The sequence below is a fragment of the Genypterus blacodes genome, unplaced genomic scaffold (genome assembly GCF_046128005.1).
Source record: "Genypterus blacodes isolate CSIRO-AG114 ecotype Tasmania unplaced genomic scaffold, CSIRO-AGI_Gbla_v1 ptg000076l_1, whole genome shotgun sequence".
Taxonomy (NCBI): Eukaryota; Metazoa; Chordata; class Actinopteri; order Ophidiiformes; family Ophidiidae; genus Genypterus; species Genypterus blacodes.
The window spans coordinates 6,734,530-6,757,500 of NW_027466885.1; the positions used below are offsets into that span (position 1 = coordinate 6,734,530).

At 48.9% G+C, this 22,971-nt stretch overlaps 1 protein-coding gene across 1 annotated transcript in view; it reads right to left on the reverse strand.

Annotated features, from left to right (window-relative positions):
- The window catches only part of zfhx4 (zinc finger homeobox 4), a 79,734-nt gene extending 63,781 nt beyond the window's left edge, over window positions 1-15,953 (reverse strand). The window contains exon 1 of the mRNA XM_076157946.1: window positions 15,556-15,953. The gene's annotated coding sequence lies outside the window, so the exon portion shown is untranslated. The remainder of the gene's footprint in view (window positions 1-15,555) is intronic.
- Between the last annotated feature and the right edge of the window lie 7,018 nt (window positions 15,954-22,971).

Here is a 22,971-nt window from a genome sequence, read left to right on the forward strand (position 1 = left end):
AGCTCGGGCTGCCATCAAAGAGCGCCGGTGCGTGCATGCGTGTACGCGCGTGCTCACACATGCACACAATCACAGAGGAGGGCATAATGCGCTGTGTTTAAAGTCTTAAAAGAAAGGACAAGATTGCAAAAGCACGATGGGGGAGGGAGGGGGGGGGGGGGGGGGGGGGGGGGGGGGCTTCTGCGTGACCAAGTGCTTTTTGTCTTCTTCACTTCTTAACCTCACAAAAGGTTTTCATGCAGCCCTTGTTTGTTGCCTGGAGGTGTAATATTAGACGTGAGATGCAGCAGATCTCCCTAATGCCCCCCCCCCCCCCCCCCCTTCCTACCTTCCTCCCTCCCCCTTCCCTCCTCCCCCCCCCACACACACACACACACACACACCCTTTTCTGTCCGCCTTGTCCTCTTCCCGGTGTCTCCCTAGACGAGCGAAAGCCTTCATTACCCAAAAAGACACCTTATCATTACGGGAAAAGGCGCGGCCCAGACACCTCAAGCAAGGCAGACCTCCATTTAGCACGGGAATCTTGTACGACAAATTACCCGCGCCGCAAAAAAAGCCTCTTAGCGAATCAAAATACAAAAAATTACGCCCGTGCGACCGCCGTGCTCTGATGGTAGAACGGTACAAAAGAAAGGAGAGAGAGAGAGAGAGGGAGGGGGGGTTAAAGAGGGGAAATCTAGAGGTCGGAAGTGAGATTTTTTTTCTTTCCTTTTCCTAGAACAGGTATGCAGGTTCTGTCCCTCAGGTTGATGACAAGTAAATGGTCGCTGCGGTAACGTTACACCCGGGCACCCTCGGGTCCGCACCTGATCTCTCATTGTTCGGGTGAGAAATATCTGGGTGAGACAGCCGTAGACGAGAGACGGCAACACGTGAGATGAAGACATAAATATAGACAAATATGCAAATCTGGAAAAACCTGTTGACCTGCTGGGATCAACAACCGGTGATCGGGTACTGGGGGGGTCTCTCTCTCTCTCTCTCTCTTAGAACAAGACAATCTTATCACTCAACGTACTGATGGGTGCCTACATCAGATATGGGATCATGTTACACCAGCCCCTCTCCTAAGTTTAACACAGACGAGGCCAAACACATCTTTGACACCCCCTCCCCTCCCCCCCTCGATGCTTTAAAACTTCCTACAGATTGAGGGATTGAAACCGTTTCAACCCTACTTACACTTATTTCCATTATTAAGCTTCCTCATGACGCCGCTTTGTGAAGATAATTAAACTAAATGTATGTCCTCCCGTTCTACCAGACGAGAGTTAAAGCGTTACAGACAAGTTGGGCTGGATGGAAGGTTTTTGAACAGACGGGCTGACGGTGCGAGCGGTCCAGTCTAAATATATGCACAAGTGCCGCGCCTTTGAAGAGGCTCAACTCCAACTGAAACATGAAAATAAACAGTCAGACGCTGCCGGGTCGTAGTCGCCGCTCGCTCGCTGCCCTCCTCGCTAAAGATTTTTCCAGCATCAAAGGCGAAGCCAATCTACATAGCTAATGCCTCCGTTTGCCCCCCCACCCCCGCCCCTCTTCCTCCCCCCCCCTCTTCCTCCTCCAACTCGAAACAGCACAGGCCGAGGGGAAAGAGAGAAAAAAACAAAAAAGTGGGGATTTTTCTTTTGCCGGCAATCTGGAAACACTCTCTAGTTAATTAGGGCTGATTGGAAATGAACCGCACAAACAAAGGGCAGCCTATGCGCCCGCTATTATGACTGCACACGCATGCATGCACGTGCACACGCAGGGCCGCGCTAACCACCTCTGAAGTGTAGTGCACGGCTGGTGGAGGCTCCAATCCCCTCAAAGACGTCCCCCCCCACCACCCCCCACCCGTGTAACCCCCACCTCCAACCCCCAGATTAAGGGAATGCACCGGCGAAGAATGTGTGACGACCTCCACTGCCACGGAGCAAAACTTCCAGCCCCTGACGCCACAAAAGGCAAGAAGGTAATTAAGTTTGAAAGAATAGAAGCACTGCCACAAACAATGCGCCAGTGTCCATGGGGAGGGATTGGAGGGGTGGAGGGTGAGGGAAGGGTGTGGGGGCGGTGTGTATATGTGTGTGTGTGTGTGTGTGTGTGTGTGGTTGGACGAAGGGAGTGAGGCAGAAAAGCCATTAACATTCACTGGCTGGGCGAGAGAGAGGAAGGAGGGCAAAGGGGAACTGAGGATGGCATTCTCTCTCTCTCTCTCTCTCTCTCTCTCTCTCCGTCTCTCTCTTTCTCTCTCTCTCTCTCTCTCGCTGTCTCTCGCTCTCTCTCACAAACACACACACACACAGCATAACTTGCCCCTTCATTCTTCTATCTCTCTCTCCCTCTCTTCCTTTTATTTACTTATTTGATCATCACATCTGGTTTGGACCCCTCTACCCCACTGCATCGCCTCTTTCTCACCACTTGTTGTCATCCCTGGTTAGACAGCGCCAAAACACACACTCACACTCACACACACACACACACGCACTAATGCACTCAACACACACCTCACTCTGGTCATTGATTATGGGTTTTGCACGGCTGAGTGTGACGCTTTGCATAGGCTGAAGACTGAGAACAGAGCTCACAAACAGTGACACACACACAGACACACACACATCTCCCTCTTGCTCACCACCTGAGAGTGCTAAGGGCTAAACAAATTACCACCATGACACACACACACACTCATTCATGGACGCACAGACTCACAACACAAAACACACACACACACACAGGCAGCTTTCATCTTCTTTTTTTTTCACATCTCCAGCAAAGCAGTTTAACTCAATTAGCAAAGAATGTGATGTTATTTACAGACTCCCAAGCAACTCATAACACACACACGCACACACACACAAACACACACACGCACACATGCAGTGTAAGTAAACTGTCCCTCTCCCACATGGTTGGCGCTAAGAAAGAGGTATTCATTGCTCATGCATGCATGTGTGTGTGTGTGTGTGTGTGTGCGTGCGTATGTGCGTGTGTGCGTGTGTGTGTGTGTTTGGACAGTGGAAAAGATCATGAGACACATTTACGTCAGATGAGTGAATCAGACAAACCACCGCTAATTTCAATGAGGGGACAGAGTGTGAGGGTTAGAAAGTCAGAGAGGAGAGAGAGACGGAGGCAGCCATAGGTGTGTGTGTGTGTGTGTGTGACAGGGAGAGACAGACATCCATATCTCTCTCTCTATACAGTCGAGGGAAGCAAGTCAGCATCTAATCGTGGCTTTGCAGTGTTTAATAATCTGCCTCTCTTTGTCGTCATGGATTAGAGCTAAAATGATGATGGCTTAATCCTTGATTTGTCTGTGCTAAATAAATATTAATCTACCCGCTCATCGTGCTCGGCTGAGGTACAAACATACACAATATGAAAGAGCTTAGCCGTTACATAAAGCACAGCCTTATCTCTGAGGTGAGATGAGGCACACACACACATACATGAGCCCACACACACACCTTCCCGCAGCAAATAACGCGGCAAATCACACACACCAAAAAAATGAGGAAGACCGAGCGGGATTATTATTTGCCGAATGAAATTAATAATCCTGCTAAACACAAAAAAGCCCGTCAAAATCTGTGAAATTGTTTTCTGTCCGGGGTGTGTGTGTGTGTGAGAGAGAGAGAGAGGGGGGGGGGGGGGGGGGGGGGGGGGGGGGGGGGGGGGAGAGAGAACAACCAATATGGCTGATTTGTGTTGATTCAGAGCCTGTCTCTCTCTGCCTCTCAGCAGGTTGGTTTGGAAAAAATACTGCTGGGAACGTAAAAAAAAATGAAAGCTGCCATTGCTGGTTTCTCTCTCGTTCCCTCTCTCTCACACACACACACACACACACACACATACACACTTAAATTGACAAGGCCATGGCAGTGCAGCGCAGAAGAGGTTAAGCAAACAGTGTCCACGTCAGTCAAGGAGAGAGCACACTCACACACACACACACACAGACACAGGCCGCAGTCTGTCTGACGCAGGCGGCTCTCGTCCACCTGGACAGTATAAACGGCTGGTTATGCTGCGTCCACCCCCGTCTCTCGCATCTCAACATGCATCTGTGACTTATTTTAAGACTTTAAAAACCAGCAAACCTAACCTCTTCAAATATTTTCTCCATTAAGTGTTTATCCCCGACGCGGGAATCTGCGTTTTAAGAGGTTTTTTCTTAAAGACTTGCGGATACTTTGACCGCTTTTAGGCCTCGAAATCAAATGTGACTGATTTTGAGGCCGGCGTCCAGTTTAGTCGCTGTCGGAGCCCAAATGTTGGTTATTGCTCCATTAGAGCCTCACTGAACAAGCAGGGACACCTTGTCTCTCTATTGTGTTGAAGCCAGCTGATTTATGTTCGCCATTCCTGCACTTATCTCCGCAATAACACCGTTACACGCTGTGTCTGCACGAGACGACACCAAACGCTAAGACGAAGAAGAAGAAGAAGAAGAGCAGAGGCGTCTTAAAGCGGCGCCCTTCCTCCTCCTCCTCTTCCTTCACTGACATGGCATCCGACGCTTCCACTCCTTTCATCGAGGGGGCGAACAATAAAGTTTAAAGTTCAACCCCCCGCTGTCTCTCTTGGCGGGACCCCCAGCCCTGTTATTATCTTCATAAACATAATCATAGGGCAGGTAGTCCTGACTGACGCCACCAGCTATGCGCCCCTCGCTTCAACACAGACACACACACACACACACACACACAAATAAGAGTGTTAATGTCACCGGCGCAGTAGAGGGGGCTGAGGGGTACAAGGCGTATTGGGGCACGTGTGCACAGACGATGGTCCCTGCAAACAGACAGACAGCCTGGAAAAATACACAAAACACACTAAACACACTAAACACACGCATACCTTATGGCTTTTCCGAGAGCTGGAATACTCGTGACAGGTCTAATTTCTGGACCCGGGGAATTACTAATTAACTTAAGGCTTTTGGCTCTCTATTTAATTAGAGAGGGCTCCAAATGAACTTTAGACCAAAGCCATTTGCTTTTCTAAACAAACCCTCTTTTTCTGACAGCTGTTGCGAGTTTGCCCTCTTCTCACAGCGAAACCACAAGGAAAGCACACAGTTGTTATTTATGCCATCAGAGGCTCTTTTTCTGGTTACCGTGGGAGGGCGGCTAGCGGGAGAATGGCGAGGAGCGAAGGGGCGGCAAAGGGGGGAGAGAGAGAGAGAGAGAGGGAGAGGGAGGGAGAGAAAAATGAGCACTCGAGTTGAAAAGTGTACATTTTAATTGGATTTCACTACAAACAAACAACTGTCAGAGGTAATTAGCGTGGTTTTAGATTAGCACCGCAATATTCCTTTATCAAATAAACACCGTGTCACGCAAATCCAGGGCCGGCCTGCTGAGAGGGAGCCGGCGACTGGAATGGGAGCCATTACCCAAACGCTCGCCGTAGGAAATAAGCGCCATTAGACATAAGTGACACAATAATACATTAAAAAGCGGACGTATGTTTTGGAGGAGGAGGGAAACATGGGCCGACGTCACATAGCGGCTACTAACTGGTGTGTGTGTGTGTGTGAGTGTGTTGCACTGCCCTTAACTTGACACGCAAGGGAGCGTAGAGGTCAATGCCAAGGTAGCTGAGGATCAGAGTCAGCAATCTTTCTCTCTCTTAAATTAACACACACGCGCACACACACACACACACACACACACACACACACGTGCAACACCTACTGCAAAGACCCATGGAAAGACATGCAAAGGCTGGAGTGTGTAAGTGGAGCGTCTCCCTGTCATATGGGGAGCAGGACGGCTGGCCATCTATCAGCGCGTTGCGACACGTGTTTAGGTGTTACGTTCACGCAGCCGTCCACCCTTCAGCCGTACTTTGTCTTTGGTCCTGAGCCGGGACGCAGCGCGGCGAGACTCGGTGTGTATTTAGTCTGAGGGCAGAGAGCTGATACATCAGCACAGCCGCTGACAAAACGGCCCCGTTAATACCTATGATTTCATACACAGGAACATTCCTCCGCCTGCTCTGCTCTTCTTCTCCTGCTTCTTCTTCTTCTTCGCCGCTGTCACAGGAAAGGGAGTCGTGTTATTTTTTTCTCTCCCCCTCTCTCTCTCCCTTCCTCTTTTTAAAAGCAAATAATTAAAGATTATTCCGCGGCTGGTGCGAGGCCAGGAAAGAAAAAAAAGGGAAAGAGGGCAGCATAGAGTATGAGAGGGATACTGTTGGCTCAAGGCTCCTCGGGGGAGTTTGGAGACACTTGCTCGCTCGCTCGCCTGCTCGCTTACCCGGCTGTATTAGATCACACTGAGACCTACATCGGGAGAGGAAAGATCCTCATTCTCTCCTTTAATACTCTTCATACGTCCCTGTGGGGGCAAAACGGGCTAAAGCGCCTTCATATTTCAGGAACAAGGCTCCGTGGGTTTCTGCACGTTTACACATCAACGCCTACGGTAACACGCTGCAATGTAGATAACAACAATACTAATAACAATAATAATAATAGTAATAGTAATAGGAGCTGAGTGTGTGTCTGCTGGTCCGGCCTCATCTCTCATTACGCTGTTTGTTTAAGCGCAGCAGTCATGCATAATTAATTAGCCACTTATTCCCAGACGAGGCCTGCCGATGGCCTTGATAGCCACATGCTACTGCCTTCGCTTACACCACATGCCAATCACGTCACATATGAGATTACACACACACGCACACCCACGCGCACACACACACACACACAAGAGTACAAGCGGGCAGCGACTTGAGGTAAAAAAATAAAAAAACTAACCCGATCCACGTCGAAAGCGAATCCGGTTTTGGCAGACGTCTCTCTGTCTGTCTCTCTTACGGTCTATTAATGTGCTTTTGTCTTTAGCAAGTGAGGATGATGATGAGGATGCATCATTTGTCATGAGATGTGTCTCCTTCCTCCTGCTGCTGCTGCTGCTGTGTGTGTATGTGTGTGTCTTTACCTAAAACCTGGTGAAACTTAGTCATTCATCGAGTTTTCCTCCTCCTAAGTCGGAGCTTCTCTTTTTATTAATCCGTTTCTCTGTATCCCCCCCCCCTCCTCCTCTTCCTCCACCTCCTCCTCCCCGCCCCTGTTTTTGCTTTTGCCCTGCCAGTTTTTACCGCTATGAAAATACCTCTGAGAGCGATCGATAAAAATGTGGCATGGCAACCTATTGTACTTTATTTTTCATGGTGGTGGTGTTAAGTATGAAAGAGGGAGAGAGGAAAAAAAAACGCTTTACAGAAACAAGAGCTGAATGCTTTGCTGAACGGCGTTTGCGAGGCGAGGACAGAGACGGAGGACCTTGAGGGCAGAGGCCGCCGTCCTTCACGGTGACTGCGTGCGACGTCGCGGTGACAGACGCAGACAGGGGGACAGACGCAGACAGACGAGAGTGACGCAGGAAGAAGGAGCAGGACAGAACAGGAAGAGACAGACGGGGACAGGAAGAGACGGAGGGCGATTATGAAGAGAAAGAAAGAAAGAGTTGGCGTTTGGTTTCTTTCAGCAGCCCATTTTGCAACGACCTGAACCTGAGAATCTCAGCCGCCCCCAGGGGCCCACAGGACCTCACATCAAACACACACACACACACACACACACACACGGCCCGATTGTTCTTCCCCAACCCCTCCTCCTCTTCAGCTTTGAAACCAAAAGAATAAACATATTATTCCAAATGAAATAGCCAGGCCTGTGCTTTCTTTTTTCTTTTTTTTTTGGGGTGTTTTTCCACGGCTAATATCCTGTACGGGGCGAGAACGGCCTGATGCAAAATAGGCAGGAGAGCCTGAGAACGGGACAGGAGCGGAGCGGGAAGAGAGAGGAAAAATCCCCCTCTTTCTATTTTTCCCTCAGAGACTGACGAAGGCCCGGAGAGATGAGAGAGAGAGACGCAGAGACGTGGGAGAGTGAGAGAGAGAGAGAGAGAGAGAGAGGGAGAGAGAGAGAGGAGGGGGGGGGAGCAATCTTGACTGGCGCGGGACCAACAGCAACAAAAACATTTAGATAACCGCGCTCAATAATGAACGATTTCAATGAGGACAAAAATTACATTTCCTACAGATAACATGGCCCCTTCCCATAACAGAGCCAAAGGAGCCTCGGAACCACGTCACGCTGCACACTGGAGCTGTGTGAGGGGAGGGGTGCAGTGTGTATAACTGTATTAGTGTGTGTGTGTGTCACCCACCAGAGACAGTACTGTAGAGAGAGAGAGAGAGAGAGAGAGAGAGTGAGAGAGAGAGAGAGAGAGAAAGAGAGAGAGACGCTCTATGACAAACTCGACTGGCTGCACCGGGGAAGCAACAAATCACTCCTCCGCCGTCGCGACTTGAGCTACAACACCACCGGCTGCGCGACTCGAAACGATTACCGATCCTCGCCGCGCACCACGAGGGCCACTCAGAGTGACACTCCACACACACGCACACGCACACACACACAGGAGAGGATCACCACGGCGGCGCACTTCATCCTTGCCAGTGCCACCTCTTGCTCTACATTCACGCCCCCCCCCGCCACCCCCCCCACTAAAAAAAAAAGTCTGTAAAGTTCGGGGAAAGGGCGAGAGAAGACGAGATATACGGCATGGAAAAGGAAGGCAGGGAGAGAGAGAGAGAGAGAGATAGAGATAGAGATAGAGAGAGAGAGAGGCTTTGTCCTGCACTCAGCTCCAGCACGTTTCCTCCTCGGCCCGGCCGCCATTAGCATATGAAAGGCGAGGGAAGGCGTGCAAAAGGTCACAGAAAGAGGATCCTGTCCAATGAGAGACAACAAAAACAGGCCACACCGGCCTTTGTGGCGTTCATGTTCTCCACCACCCAAACCCCACACCCCCCCCCTCAGACCCCACCCCACCCCTCCCTCCCTGCGCTCCAGGATCATTTCCATACACCAGATGCAATGGCAACTGCTGACGGTTGATCATAAATTACTAGCAAAGTCGAGCCGGGTCAGATGGGAGTCACGGTGGCAATTTTAAGCTGCGTCACCGTAGCCTAGCCGCCGCCCCCGCCCCCCCCCCCCATCCTCCTGCTCCTCACACACACACACTCACATAAAACACACCTGTCTTCCTATTCCACAGTCAACCTCTATGCAGACGACGATATCCGACCAAATCCTCGCCAAACATCTCAATAAAGGAAAATATAAGAGCGGCGAAGTCTGATTTGATCCGCCGAGCCGCTCCCTTCCTTCCATATAAATGCTACCTGAGCCACATCCATCCACTACATAATTGCACACTCCAGTGCTTTGGGGACACTGTTTAGTATATACACGGGGGCTTAGGGGAGCAGGAGTTTGCCGGTCTCCACACTCGCTCTATTATCATACATATTGCCTCGCGTGACGGCTTCCGTCTGTTGGCATCCGCCGGCCCGCCCGCCCGCCCCCCCCCTAAAAAAGTGGATCCCGGAAAACACCGGCCCCTCCATGTTTCTCTACCGCCCCTCCCAACCCCGGTCCGTCCCTCACCGGGCAAACAGAGGCCAGGCGACGGAGCAGCTGAGGGGGGGGGGGGGGGGGGGAGAGAGAAGGGAAGTGAGGGAGAGAGAGAGAAGAGGGGTAGAGCATTTCATCTCTCTTTCATCTCTGTCACCCAGTCAAGCGTTCAATGCCCCATTCAGCGCCTGCCCAGCATTATGCAAAATAATGCTAATCCCCTTTCCCGTGCTTTCACACTTGTATAAACCGCCGTTCCTGCTTCTGAAAAGCAATTATATCAGTTTACGTTCCTGTCAAAAAACAGGATTAGCACGCAACTACTAGCAGCGCCAACTAGGCCCCCGATCTTCATCCACCTTTGGCTAGCAGGAAGTGTAGAGAGCATTAAATGTGTGTCATCCAACCCCCCTAAACTGCCAAAAATGAAGTCCCATAGCTTGAAAGACGTGTTGTAATTAGATATCTGGACGGTGGGAAGTAAGAGCTGAGCGAATCAAAGAGAAAACCCCCTGCGTCTCCCCGCTCCTCTTCGCCGGAATCGCAGCCTTGTACGATAATCAAAAACAACTTCGACTGTGTCACTACAAGGAGACGCGGCAGCCGCACAGTCGCAGTCTCGCATCACGGACGGCGGCGGCGTGTTACAGGCGGCGGCCCGAGGCGCTGCTCTCTCACTGTCGTCTCCTCCTCAAGTTGCTGCCACATGCGCGCGAAACCCCTCGCCACCGCCGCGAACCGCGCACGTGCTAGCCAGACGGTAGTGGGGAGGGGGGTTGAAGCGTGGAGGGAGGCGAGGGGGGGGCAGAAGATGGCAGGGCATGTTTTTTTTTTTTAATATGCAAATGCTGGTACAAGCGGAGCGTGTCAGAGTAGTGAGCTGGTTGATGCTGGACGCTCTGGCCTCTCCCTCTCTCTCTCTCTTTTTTGGGGAGGAGGGATGCACGCCCACCTCAACTGACCAAAGATCAGGGGGACATTAGTCAGCACAATTAGCCAGGTCGCCATGGAAACTAATGAAATTTGGCAAAGCGGCCAGCCAGGGACTTAAATGAGCTAGCTGGTTATGCACTAGCACAGGGGGCTGGCTGGCTGCTGGCTGGTTGCCTTACACACACCCATTATTCTCTTTTCTACCGTGGTGGTACAAAGGAATCGCTTGTGTCTCGGCCGATACCCACCGGCAGTACAAGCTCGCCGCCTGACAATTTGCATATGTTAATATAATTAAGTGCTAATTACACTAAAACTCGCATATTCACAAGCACTCTCCCCGGGAGCAATGGAGGGGCTTGATCCCGTTCCAAGTCTTTAACCCTCCACCGCCTCCACTCAGTGTGTGATATAGTGAAAGTGTGCGTGGGTGCGCGCGCCTGTGTGTGTGTGTGTGTTAGCAGTGATGCCCCAGGGCTGACACAGGAAACCCCCCCCCCCCCCCTCGCCCGCCTCCCCTCATCGAGACATAATGCTGAGCTGCTGCAGACTTCTTAGCTTCTCCCCCTACAGGCCTCCTGGAGCCAGGAGACCCTAATGCTACTACTGCAGGCCATCACACACACACACACACACACACGGTCTAATAGAAAGATAAAATCACAGCCTGATCTCCATAAATATTGAGCTGTTGGATTGTACTTTGCATCTACATGCTTTGAATAGTTGTATAACAAGTTTTCTATCCAGCCTGTGACACAAACCCCGGTCCATCAGAGGCAGAGACGAGTGTGTCTGGGTGGATCCGTCTGCTATCCTGCTCTCCACCAGCCGGGGGAATGTTAAATATATTTCATTTGTTCGCAGAAATTCCCTAAATTTGTGCAAAAAAAGAAGGGAAAAAAAAGAGAACGCTCACATGTTCAGGAGAAGAACGACTCAAACCTGCATCATCATTGAGCCATTGATAGGACACGAGAAAAACCTACATGGTTCCCCATAGTGTGTGTTTGTGTGTGTGTGTGTGCGTGTGCGTGTGCGTGTGTGTATATGTATGTTTGAATGCGAGTGTGTGTAGGCCAGCCGTTTGATAATGGAGGACAGGCGGTTGTGCTTTTCACATCGTAATGGCCGTGAATCAGGGAGGAAGCCAAGCGGTCGTGCTACAATTAGAGCTCCTTTGTGCCTCTTCCTCTCTCTCTTTCTCCCTCTCTTTTCTTGTTTTCACTCCGTGACACTCTCCCTATCAAGGGTGTGTTAAAACAGTCTACTGTGCTCTGCTGCAAAGTCTGAATGGGAGGAGGAGGAGGGGGGCGGGGGGGGGGGGGGGGGGGGTGAAAAAAATCCTTTCCACGTATAGTATGAAATTCACACTGCGCTGAGAGACACACACACACACACATACACAGGCAACACACACACACAACAGATGGTACAGGAAGGAGGATTAAATAAACACACACACACGCACACACACCTATGGGCAGACAGACGGCTCCCTGTGCACTGTCCCCTTAATGAATGTCTATGGGGAGTCAAGGGGTCTGAGCTCATTTGGTGGACGCTCAATGAGATGCAGCATTATGACTATGGTAATAGCCCCGCCCCCTTCCCCAATAATCATACACAGGTCATTGTGTCCCAGTGATTCATTTCTATCACACACACACGCCAGATGTTATTACGCGGGAGGGTAAATCTCCCCTATGGACGTCGATAGGATTCTGTGCGGAGAGGGGGAGAGGGGGGGAGGCAAAAAGCAGACGAAGAAGAGGAAGAGGAAGAAGAAGAAGAAGCAGAAGAAGAAATATATTGTTATAGCAGTCCGGAGTGCAGTGAGCTAGACAGTTCGCTCAGCCATGACGCTTGGTAATGCAGGTTTGGATGTAGCCGTGTGTGTATGTAAGCGTGTGTGTGTGTGTGTGTGTGTGTGTGTGTGCATGTGTGTGTGTGTGTCTCTTCGAGGAGTGGACGAAGAGAGGAGGGCAGGGGAGGGGGGGAGCTCCCCTTCACTAATACCCACTACTCGGATTACCACAGAGTCTTAAGTATTCAACCGGACTCATATTTTCCCTTTCTGCCTTTTTAGTCAAATTGGCCGTCTTTAGAGTGTAAAGCAGCCGTGCAGCCTCCTGGCGGGGGCCGATGGGGATCCACCAGGGGCATTAAAATGCAGCGATAGCCTTGTTGCAAAGCTCCTCTCTATTTCTTTCTCTCTCTCCGCTCTCTATCTGCGGCAAAGGGCTTCTAAATCATCCAGCCTCCTCTATTAGACGGGAGACTTATTGAGGTAGAAACCATAAAAAATGAAGAAGGGAAATTTAATCCCTGAAATATTGATTTGCACATTAATATCAGATAGGCAGAGGGCAATCTAGCCGGGTGGAAATGACACATTGTCGACCCCTAGGAGAGGCCCGAGCCAATCTTCTAGCTGCATGTGTCTTGGGCCCAGGAGTTATAGGACAGATTCATCCCCTATCTCCCTCTCTCTCTCTCTCTCTCTCTCTCTCTCTCTCTCCCTCTCCCATCCTCTCCTCCCAACACCCTGTCATCCCCCCCCTCTCCTCCTCTCCCCCTCTCCCACCTCCCCCTCCATCCGCACGCTTAATGAAGGCTGCGATGCTGAAAATGCATTAGCTTTTAATAATCAAGAAGCATTTCCAAGCCAACAGCTATTGTCCACCCAGGGCTGTCTGAACCATCTCTCACACTATATATGTGTTTTTGTATGATCCCTCTGCACTGTGGCTGAGGGGGGAAATGAGCGGAGCGAGCAGCTTAAGTAACATGCAGAGATACACACACACACACACACACACACACTCGATCTGTGATAGTGCTCGGAAAAACAAAAACAAGAGGCCTTGGCTTCTGCAAAGAGAACGTTTGACAAAAAAAAAAAAAAGAAAAAAGAAAGATCTCATTTGCATGACAAGAAAATAGATATTCTGTGTGAGACAATAACACCATTAAGTGATGAAACACACTGCAATTAGATGGTGTCGTGTCCTTTTCATATTTTGTTGTCTTTTTGTTTGGGGCCTCGGATGTCTTTTTGTGTGCAAGTAGGATTTTTTATGCAGATGTAATTAATCGACTGGCTGAACACACCGAGCAGCACAAACGTCTCATCCCAAAAAGCAAACCACTGCTTGTCCAAGTGACTTTAGAAATTTATCAGAAGGAATTTACGAACAAAGAATAGCAAAACAAAATCAGAAAATGTTTGTTCAGTCTGATTTGTAAATTTAAATATCAATCCATGACTGTAGTAATAATCATATCAATAATAAGAATTTATTGTAATTATTGCATTAATACTGCTCCTTATTTGTCCTTAGACGAGCCACAGAAAATCCCGCATTTCGATTAAAAAAGGAAGCATAGATTATGAAACGGTACGCATGCAATTATCCAAATAAATCTCATCTAAAAGTGCGAGAAATGTGGGGAACACTGATTCAAACGCATTTATTTTCAGAGATAAATACATTCTGAAATTCACATAAAAATGTCAGAGAATCCGTGTTAAAATAGAGACAAAGTCCAATAAAGAGGGGTCGCCTATCTCCCTGTGTTGGCGCACCGTCTCTACTCCCTCACACACACACACACACACACACACACACTCACTCACACACCGTTACATACCCGGGTTGGAGCCTGACTGGCCCCTTGGCCCTGGTGTTTTTTGTTTTTTTTTCTCCTTCCTCTCTCTCTCTCTCCTCTCTCTCTCTCCCCTCTCTCCCTCTCTCTCGCTCTCTCTCTCTCGCTCTCCCGTGCGATCGATGTCCCCCCCTGTCACTGTCGCGTCCCAATCCGGGGCCAAGGCTATCTACCTGCCTGCCTCAGTGAAAACACACACACACACACACATACACCGACAGTCACCGGGGCGCAAAAAAAGAAGCCCCGAGATCTCGACTCCCTCTGTTCCGAGTTTATACAAATCAACGTCGATACACAAGTTAAAGAAGCCGCCGAAACCCCGCATCTCTGCCGGGAATAAAGTGGATTTACACGAGACACTATATGAGCCCACGGACGGGGGAATCGAGCGTAGAAACGGAGCGTATATATGTTAAGGATGGAAGGAAAGGGGTTGAAAATGTCACATATGAGTGAAAACCAAGAGATGAGTGTATAACATCTGGATACATTCGAGTCTGTGACACGGCAAACAGCTATAAAGCCAAACACAGGGTCCGGGGGTTGGCTGGTTCTACGGGGGACGGTACGTGCAGTCAGTATCCCAGCTATCGCGCTCCCTCCCGGGCGACGCAACCGCCCACGCCTCGGTGAAGGGGGGACTACTTTTTTTTTTTTTTTTTTTGAAAGCGCAGCAGGTAAAGACGAGTAGAATGAAACGTTGCCCCAGGTATCGATCACACAACATAAAGGGGGGTTTATTCGCCGATTTCCATGATCACACTTACGGAGACGAGCGGAGGGAGAGGGGGGGGAAGAGATCGTACCGGGAGACTGATCGAGTCACTTCGGCTATGAATGCCCGGGGAGGTGCGTGGAAACCCCGTCTCAAAAACCTGCCTTGACCCGCCGAGGTGCATCCAAAATCCATTTTCAATCAAAAAAGCTGTTGATCGCGGTGTGAAATAATGAGACGGGAAGTGAGGAGGAGTGTGGGGAGGGGGGAGACAATCGAGCTCGACTCTTCGGCTGGAAACAAGCTTGAAAGCGGACATGTCCGAGGAGAACGGACTCCTGGAAGCACCAACATCCGCACTGCAAAGCCACAAAACGGGACAAACGCGCCCGTCTCGCCTCGCTGTGTGCGGCGTGGACGGATCCAAAAGTGTCCGTCCAAACGTTCAACCCCCCCGCCCCCCTCAACAACAATCGGTATAAACTATTAAAAAAAGGACAGACTTGGACGCGGTGTCCTGCTTGTAATCGCACGGACACAGACGCGTACGAACACCCTCCGAAAGCCCTTGACAGCCGCTTGTTTTATTGTAGCCAAAGCGCCGGAGTTGCACTAACATCGCGACAAACGCCTTTATTCCGGGGCTAAAAAACACACATCCAGCACCTGTTATCCAAAGAGCCCCGGTGTCAAAGATCCAACAGCGGGATAGATAATCGATAGGCGACCCCCTAAATTTAACACACACACACACCAAACTGCTCAATAAAAGTTAAAGGGAGAGGTGGAAAGGCGAAAACTTACTTTCTTCCCCCTCCAAAGCCGTCACCTCCGCTCCTCGCTCTGCGCTCGGGTTTATAAAACAAAGTCACATCCAGCGGCTTGCGTAATTGGACAACAAAAAAGGTGGAAAAGAGGGAAAATTACAATAATCCTCCAACTTTATATTGGGAAAAGGGGGTAAAATCACAAATGTCAAAGCGTTTAGAGAGCTATCCCTTATTTTGGTTCCGGTGGCGGTGAAACGACGTGACGACGGGCTTCCTCGCTGTTTCTCTTGTGGAAGGGAGTCGGGAAACGGAGGAAAGGAAATGAAAATCCGATATGTCTTTATTCTGCTAATTATTATCGTTTTAGCCCTGTTTAAAAAAATGGCTGATTAAGTTGAGTGCGCATGTCTTTGTGTGTCTATTTCCCGATATGCACTCTGGGAATGGGTAGAGAGACAGCGAGAGAGAGAGGGCGAACTAGAGAGAGAGAGAGAGAGAGAGAGAGAGAGAGAGAGAGAGAGAGAGAGAGAGAGAGAAGGAGAGAGGGAGAGAGAGAGAGAGAGGGAGGGAGCAAAGGAGAGACGGAGAGGGAGGGAGAGAGAGAGAGAGGAGAGAAGTGTAATTAGTGAGTTGATCAACAGTCTCCACATTGCAAATGACGCGCACACGGAGCCCTGGCGGCCGCACGGCTCCATGCGTGCACACACACACACACACAACACCGCACACACACTCGGAGCCCTTTGTAAGGCTCGAATCACAAGTAGAACAATAGACAACCAACAAACTACACTCAGAATTACTTACAAGTACTTAGAAACCATCCTTTCTCTTTAAAATAAAAATCACAAAACAACAGACTTTTGCAGACGAATTTCACAGAACCGAAGCGCAATATCTCCTTCTGGCTTTTCTCTTTTTCACCTTTTTTAGAAAAAAGTTTTTTTTTTACAAATATCAGATTTCTATTTTGCGTGCATGTGATGTTACCGATTTGATCGATTGTGACACAAACGGTTGAATTGCCAGTAAATAGTAAAGATGCGGAGACGCTCGTATTTGACGCATTCATAGAAACATTACAGCACAACGACGCATCTGAGCTTTACCAGCTTTGGCCAAAAATTATAAGAATATTGAAAAATGAATGGAATATATAAAGATAACGTATGACATATTTGATCGATTATGTATTGATTTTAGAGTGGAAAAGAAGTCAATGCGGATCGGTAGAATCAAAGGCTCGTCTTGATAACGCGGCATTTGACGGCCTGCACGTTGACACACAATATCTATTTCATTTTTTGAATCAAAACGCTTTAATACGGATGGAAATAATTGACGACACACACAGGTGAGCACTTGTGTCTATTTTAATAGAATTAGTTTTCTCTAATCACGCACAGTGTGTTTCAGCTCTGCACCTGTATTTGTTTGTCTCTGGTACACAAACGTTCAAGCTTCACTAATCAAAGGCACGAAGCATCAAAGTGATCCACCACATGTTGGACCCTCATCTCTGCCCTGTCGGGACTCTGAGATCCCGTATGGCTTCAATAGAACCACACTGCCAAAATCCAATACAGGGTCACGCACACACACACACACACACGCGCAGACACACACACGCGCACACACACACACACACACACACACACACACAAAAACACACAGGAATCCCCCCCTCTCCATTCAAAGCTCCATTCACTGCCGTTTACATGTAGTGTCCCTACAAAGTGCACCCTTCTCCTGGCCCGACACCCCTTCAACGCGAGCCGGTTACTGTGCGTCTCTCCCCCCCCTCCCCGGTTTGTACAGCCGCTTGTGGGCGAGAGGGAGACTTTACACGGTCTCAATCGAGGGGGGGAATCAAGAGATCTGGTTCGCCTTCATGGAGGAAAAAAAATCGAAGCTGGGGGTGAATTGAACTGCATGAGCCGGGACTTGGGATGTGATGATAAGGCTGCTGCTGGCAAGTGAACTACACAAGCTGGGACTGCACCCATACCAACCGGATCCTTAAGGAGCCAATAGATCCGAGCCTGACCCGACCCGGGGCTGTTTGTTTTGGGTTTAGAGAGGTCTCTGACAAAGGGGGGGTGGGGTGGGGTGGGTCGAGGGTATAGCAGGAACAGAGGCGTCACTTTTTTTTTTCAACCTGGATCCAAGGCTCCTGCTCGCTGCTGCCCTGCCGCTCCTGCTGCAGCTGCCTCCACGTCCTCCAGGGGGGCTTTCCTCGCCTGTCAGCCTCGGGAGGCGTCGCTCGCAGACGGCTTGGAGAGCCCGAGTCGAGCCGCTGCAGCGGGCGGACGCGCAAAGCGGCGAGCTGCGGGGACTGGACCTATTTCCTCACTCACACGCCTTTGAACGGAGGAGTTTTGTAGATTTAACACCACCACCATGTTTTTCCTCCTTCTCTTTTCCTGTGAAAGGATATTTTTCTTTTTCTTAGTACTTGCCAGTGATTAAATTTCGTGCGCGTTGTTTTGTTGATGTTGACGGAGAAAGTTTAAAGCGGATTTAGAGCTCTGATATAGGCTGCCGCTTATCTTAACCTCCTGCGTTTTGTAAATCCCCCCGGTGCCTCCCTCCCTCCCCCCTCTCTCCCCCGCAGACGATGCTCTTTCTCCGGAGGACCGCTTGACAATAGAGCGCGTTAACTAATATCCCACCGCATTTCCATATCAGCGATTAATTATAGATTTTTATCTGTAAACAACGGCCTGGTGTGTGAGTGAGTGAGTGAGTGTGTACGTGTGTGTGTGTGTGTGTGTGTGTGTGAGAGAGAGAGAGGTAGTAAGCATACGCGCGTGCACGAGGCGTGTGTGTTGTGTGCGTGTGTGTGTGTGCGTGTGTGTGTGTGTGTGTGTTCGTGCGCGTCAAAGCAAACACCAAAGAAATTTCAATATACAAGAAAAGTATAGTGACGTAAAAACACCGAGCAGACTGACAGAAATGGACGCGTTTAATTATCATTAAATCACCGGCTTTGTTTCTATGTTTCTAATGCTCCTATTGGCAGATGAAAGGTCGCATTGAACGCTCGTAGTGATCTTCTGCCACTTCTCCGGATCGATAAGTTTGAAGTGTCCGGAGGTGTAACCGAAGGCTCGACACGCAGCGAGATTCCACGATATGGAATCAGAGGTCATATATTTAAAGAAAAAATGAAGAAAATACGTCTGGAATGTTGCGTTTTTATTTGAATTTAAATCCCAAATCTGTCGTATTGACGCCCCGGTGAGGCGCTCGCAGGCTCGGAGTTTGTCCGATGTGGCGGCGCCCTCATGGGGCTGCATGTCTGACCCCTCCGCCTCGAAAGGACACATGAACAAAAAAAGAAAAACACGCCAAAAAAAACCCCACCAAGCCCACAGCAACGTGCCACAGTGACCCAGTGAACTGCTCCAGCACACACACACCAACACACACACACACATTCACTGACACAGACACACACACGGACCGTCAGCTGCTCCACAGGCCCAGGAGAAGTTAAGTGCAAATCTTTACATGCAAGATATACGAATGAGACAATGTGCAGCTCTATTCCACAATTATCAACCATCAATCCATTCAAATGCAATCATTCATATTTCTATAAAATAAATATGAATTCAACTTCTTAGAAACGTCGTAAAAATACATTTATGTCTGATAGAAATGTAGCAAATGCAGACACAAACAGACGGTCAGCTGTGTAGAATTCAGAGCGAAGACATGAAAATCAATAATTTGCTAAATAAATCAGAGACACAGGAACGTTTCTGCGCTTCTGGTGAAATTACAATCTCAGAAAAATGTCTCAAACTTGCCCTTGGCGAACACAAAAAAACACACCAAACCGGAGCTATGTGACAATTTCAATTTCCAATAAATTAACCATAATAAAAAAAAGGAGAAGCGCAGGAAAAAGGAAAAGAAATTGAAAGTTTTCACCCGAATTCAAGTCTCTAGACGTCCAGACGAACAGCAAGAAGGCGAAACAACCGCGACACGTAAATATGCAACCAGGTTAAAAACTTGTGAAAATCCTTCTCTTACCTCAGTTTAAATCCCCCAAAGCATAAAGACAACAAGCCACAGCAACAAGAAGGGAATAGAGCGTAGATAGAGCGGTACCTTTGGTATAAAGCATTCCGTTTAGTCTTCTTTCTGCCTTTCTCTTGCTCAGTAGCGATCCGATAATAGCATATGGAAAGTGTTTTCAAAATGCCCAGATTTGGCACATTGTCATTGAACGCAGCGCAGCGCAGTGATGCGGAGCTCCAACAGGGGAAATGAGTTGCGGATTGGACGCAGCCCGCCTCGGTGCGGACTTATCCCACTTTAATTTAATATTCCGCAATCACACACACTAGTGATGGCATATAATTCAAGGAGAAATTCAGAGGGAAGGAAATGCTTGTGTGTGTGTGTGTGTGTCAGTGTCTGTGTGTGTATGTGTGTGTATTTTTTACACCACTTTATTTGATTAACGAGAGCGACAGAACAATATTGTGTCTTTTCCTCCCTTTTCTTTGACTTCACCTCCCGTGTCACTTTTATACACACACACACATATAAATATAAATGTTTACACATAAAACAATAGATATTTATTTGTTGGTAATTACATAATTTATTTAAAAATCAACAACTCCGACTTCTGTGCGCGTCGGTGTCACACTGGAATCATCCCTAACATAAAATCGAGACCCATAAACGCTTGTTTGTAAAACACTGAACCCAAAATCAATGTATTGGGACATTTCAATCGATTATATAAACGAAAATCCATACGCAACATGAGACCGGTATCAGCCCACTCTTCCGCTCCCTTTTAAAGAGAAGAGGGAGAGAGAGGAGGGAAAGAGAGACAGAGGGAGGGAGAGACAGAGAGAGGAGAGCTGCTGGTGCCTTCATGGGCTAAAAACAAAGAGTGTTATGCAGCCATTGCTCCAGTCACTCAGATCAGAGCTTCAAACAGGCTCATGTCAAGGACCCACAGACGGACAGACCTGATGCCAGGGGTCCTCATGTCATCTGAGTCCGTCTGTGGAACCCCTAAATATCGGGATTCCCTTTTTTCTTTTTCTTTTAATGTCATTGATTTCTATGTGGAGGTAATAATGTGGAATGCTTTGATCACACACGTGTCCTTTAATTAGAATCATTTGAGGGGAGGTTAATGAAGTTGCAGTGAAATTAAACCATCCTTAATTGTGCCAAGGGACCACCCCCCCTCCCCCTCCCCTACTCCCCCCCTTCCCCCCTGCCGCTGGATGGCCTTAGTGAACCCTCGGGGGTCCATGAATCCCACTTTTGAGGAACCACCGAGACTTTTAAGATGTCAAAGTGCTTCCAGATGCACCATGATAGTGCAAGTCCTGATGACAACAATTAGACAGAGAGGGGGAAAAAAAATGAAAGAAGCCCTAATCAAACGAGGCCACACGGGATTACATTGCATTTCAAGGGTCAAGGGGAGTCATTTCTGCCCCCCCACCCCCGCCACCCACCCCACTTTTACCAGCCATCCACACAAAATATCACATTTCAGCGTCACATAACCAACCGGAGCAACAATCAGGCACTCAGCGCTCCGTAATCAACTATGCAGATTCCCAGGGAGGAGGCACGGACATGATAGTAGCCGGTGTGCACAGTCAGAGGAGCTATTGCATAAACTGTGCATTAATATGCAATATGATATGGAGAGGGGTGGGGTTGGGGGGGTCGAGACAGGCGCACCGGGGTGGGGTGAGGTGGGGGAAATAAGGAGGTGCCAATCATGTTAAATTTACATGGGACCACAGCTGCTGGGGCTCTCGGGAGCAGGGGGGTTGGGGTGAGGTGGGGTGGGGGCAGTGAGTGGGACGACTTGAGATTAGGGGGGGGAGAGGGGAGGAGGAGGGGAAGGAGGGAAGGGGCGGAGGTGGTGGGGGTCCAGCCTGGTGCCACTCTGTTTATTTGATAAGAGCAATCAATGGCCCCTGACTGTAAAAGTCTTTACCCGCGATGCAGGCGGGGCAGGGGCCGCTGCCGGAGAGGCAGAAGAAGAACAACAACAAGCACTGGTGGTATATAAGGAGGAGGAGGAGGAGGAGGAGAAGAAGAGGAGCAGAAACAAGAAAGGAGGTGCAAGAGATGCGGGTCGATCGCGAGAGGAAACCAACACTAAAAACGGCTAACGCACTCACGCACACTTACACACTTGGTCACCCTCACTGCTCCCCGTGTTCATGCTCTCTTCACACACACACACACACACACACACACACACACACACACACACACACACACACACACACACACACACACACACACACACACACACACACACACACACACACACACACACACTAACAACACCACTGCTGCTTCCATTCAGCCTCACCTCACCCTGCTGCCCTACTCCCACTTGGCCCTTTGCTCCTCCGATCTTTTTCATTGTTGATCCCTCTTTAATAGACACGCGTTCAGTGAGTGTCCTCCATATATGGACAGGGGAATAACCCCCCCCAAAAAAAAAGCCTTCCTCAGACAACACACACTCACCGTCTCTCCTCCAACCCCACTACAAACGCCAAACTCTATTGATTATCACTCAGGTCCACGTGCAATTATAGACCTGTGAAGCCCGTGAGGATGTATGGGAACAGTGGCACCTGTTTGCTCCTTTTAAATACATTGACATTCATTTATGTGAGGAAAAAGTGACGACAGGGGCTACGGCACTTAGCAAAATTACTCCAATTACTCCCTGCATATATAAATAAAGAGAACTGGATTACAGGGAATAAAGGAGAAATGAACAAAACCTGATCTAATTATAAACACAACAATAACAATCATACTCATATTGTGATTCATATTAATATGAATATTGCGATGATAATAATAATAATTACTATTATTCCCCCAAGACAAGTGTTAATTATTACAATCAAATGTAAACCGAATTAAAGTGTGAACATGACATTTGCAGGCCTGTTATTAACCAGTCCCATATGAGAGACGGACAGCTATATGTTGTCACATGGCCTATTAAAGTGCTTTCTCCATGACAACCCAGGAGCTTGAACATGTCAATTTAGTGGTCCGAGAGGTCCTTTTAGATCTCCAGGCGTCCCCCCCCTCTCACCCCCCCCCCCCCTCTCTCTGGGGGACTGTCACCCCTCCACCTTCCCACCCCATCATCCATCCATCCATGCGCCCCCAGCCCCCCACCATATTCAGTGGGTCGTCCCATAACTGTAAAAAAAAAAGCAACATACAAAGGCTACTATTGGTCAGAAGTCAGTATAATTCTATGGCAACAGACTGACATCTTGACATCTTATAACACGTCCACACGTCAGCAGTGAAAAGTACATATGTTACTCAAGACCTGTAAGTTATTTCATAAGAAAGAAATCTGGAGCAATATATTACAAAACCAAATAGAATCTCAAATAATGTTGATGCT